Source organism: Babylonia areolata, chromosome 23, assembly GCF_041734735.1.
Source record: "Babylonia areolata isolate BAREFJ2019XMU chromosome 23, ASM4173473v1, whole genome shotgun sequence".
NCBI classification, from domain to species: Eukaryota; Metazoa; Mollusca; class Gastropoda; order Neogastropoda; family Buccinidae; genus Babylonia; species Babylonia areolata.
Genome location: NC_134898.1, coordinates 18855023 through 18857925, shown reverse-complemented (window position 1 = coordinate 18857925; position 2903 = coordinate 18855023).

Here is a 2903-nt window from a genome sequence, read left to right as displayed (position 1 = left end):
TGTTGTTTAAAGTCTGTCAGCCGCACGTCAGGAGATTAACTAAATCTGTAATAAGGTGACAGCAAGATGTGATGGCCTTGACCAGCAAATCCATAATTAGGCCTGGAAGATATCTCTAATGCCTGAAAAACAACATATATTTTATTAGGTCATGGTAACTGCGTATAATCATGCTATTGTAACTACCGAAAGATATATTTTATAATGTCGGAAATACAGAAAGACCGTTCTCGTTTCAAATCGTATTTGCTACGATACAAAAACGCACAAAAAAAATGAATGTTTAACACAGTCCTCAGAAGTTTAAAAACTTGTAAATCTGCTTTTACCCATCAACCAAGGTCCTGTTCTTACAGATTGTGCTCTAGTAACTGATTTTGACTGTAAAGGACTGATCCAATAACATACATGATCAGATATATGACTGGCTGGCACAATCTCAGCAAAAGTTACAAAAGTGACCAGTCCATTCCAATCACAGCACCAGACCGGTTGCTGTATGCTTGCATCTACCATTAGGACACCAGGCCACATCACAGAAATTGTAAAGGAGGTCTGTCTGACTTATGGCTCTGAACAAGTGTTAAAGGATGGGGCGTTGATTTATTGATCACTCTCACGAGACATCAAAGGGTAGTGGAAAAGGAGGGATGATGAGAGTTTGGGGGTATGGATGGGGGGCGGTTTCTTGAGATGAGAATCCCACATGCGTGTCATCGGATGTGTGGTTACAAGAGTCGCAAAGTACATAATGTGCACTCTATAAAGCCAAATAAACAATTTTGATTGTTTCAGCTTGACTGAAAAACTAAAACATCAAGCTGGTATCACGAAGTTACTGAAAAACCCTTCTCGACTGGTTGCCTTGTCTCTTTCCAACTGGGCAATGTTTAGTCTTTGTGACAATCCCTGCTATATGTACACAATGATGAGCACTTTAAGTTGGTCTTGCAGCATTTGCGCCTTTCTCTGCACACCACTGTGCAGGAGCAGTGAATCAGTTCACATAAAGTTTCTTGAGCTTTTGTAGAATGGTCCACAAAGGTCTTTCCCTCTCCATTTTGCAATCCCCGCCGTTCTGCCTCCAGATGTAAGCACTCTCTCGGATAAACTGCTCTGTGTGTGTGCCGGTCAAGGGCTGCTGATGTGGATGGGATATTTTCCAATGTTTTCTTCTCTTTTTTTTCTTTTTTTCTTTTCTTCTTTTTTTAGCGAGGAGAGGCTGTCTGACCAAGCTGACGACACGCAGATTGCTCAAACAATCAAACAACAGGGCAACAAACTGCTCAACGATGTACTCAGGGACTTAGACTGGTTATCCATCATCATCAGGAAAGCATTAGTAGTTTGCTTTTACAGTTCACGTGTTTCATGTTTTTTTCTTTTGCTTCTGCCAACAAGCAAAACCATGATTTATGCGCGATTCCTGCTGAACAGCAACAAAATCAAAAGTGACAAAGGGAAGGGAGGGGGCAGTTAACAGTACTGATATGAATCTGATATATATCTTTTTTTTTATCACCATCTGATATTAGTGTTTTTTCGAAGCCATGTTGAGTGCTGCAAACGAAATGATCCTGTCTTCAACACCCCACATCCATCTTTATTTCATTGTTTTAAAATCATTATTTACATCTGTCAAAGTTTCAAAATTCCTCCATGTTTGTTGCGACTTTCCGGTTTTACTTACTTGTAACAAAATGCCCAAAAGCAAATTCTGGTGAAACATTTCCGGCAGTCACTCCGGGCAAGTCCATTTCTTTCGACAACTTGTAATTTGCGGATCAAACGCGCATTTCCACTCCGAACAATACAAGATTTTCTTGTGTTCGGGAGCGTGCGGATTTGCCCACGGCCCTATGTGTGTGTGTGTGTGCGCGCGCGCGCATGCGTTCGTGCCCACACTCACCATGTTTTTTTTTGTTTTTTTTATACTTTACTGGGAAAACACGTGCGCGCGAGAACACACACATACACTTGACCATCACTCACATACATAAACATAGTATACACACAAACGTTCATAAGCTGCACACGTACACGTGGGCACACACACAAAGACACGCGGGCACACAAGAGACATACGCACACGTACACATGCGAGCATGCACAAAACACACAAACGCGCACACGCATGTACATGCGCGCGCGCACGCACGCACGCACACACACATGCACGCACTTTCACTCCCTCAACCACTTTCACACAGGATCTTCCTTGTCAAGTGGCTGGAGCTGTTGGTAATGCTGTATACAACGACATGATGGTCACTGGAGCTGTTGGTAATGCTGTATACAAACGACATGATGGTCACTGGAGCTGTTGGTAATGCTGTATACAAACCACATGATGGTCACTGGAGCTGTTGGTAATGCTGTATACAACGACATGATGGTCACTGGAGCTGTTGGTAATGCTGTATACAACGACATGATGGTCACTGGAGCTGTTGGTAATGCTGTATACAAACCACATGATGGTCACTGGAGCTGTTGGTAATGCTGTATACAAACCGACATGATGGTCACTGGAGCTGTTGGTAATGCTGTATACAACGACATGATGGTCACTGGAGCTGTTGGTAATGCTGTATACAACGACATGATGGTCACTGGAGCTGTTGGTAATGCTGTATACAACGACATGATGGCCACTGGAGCTGTTGGTAATGCTGTATACAACGACATGATGGTCACTGGAGCTGTTGGTAATGCTGTATACAAACCACATGATGGTCACTGGAGCTGTTGGTAATGCTGTATACAACGACATGATGGTCACTGGAGCTGTTGGTAATGCTGTATACAACGACATGATGGTCACTGGAGCTGTTGGTAATGCTGTATACAAACCACATGATGGTCACTGGAGCTGTTGGTAATGCTGTATACAACCACATGAT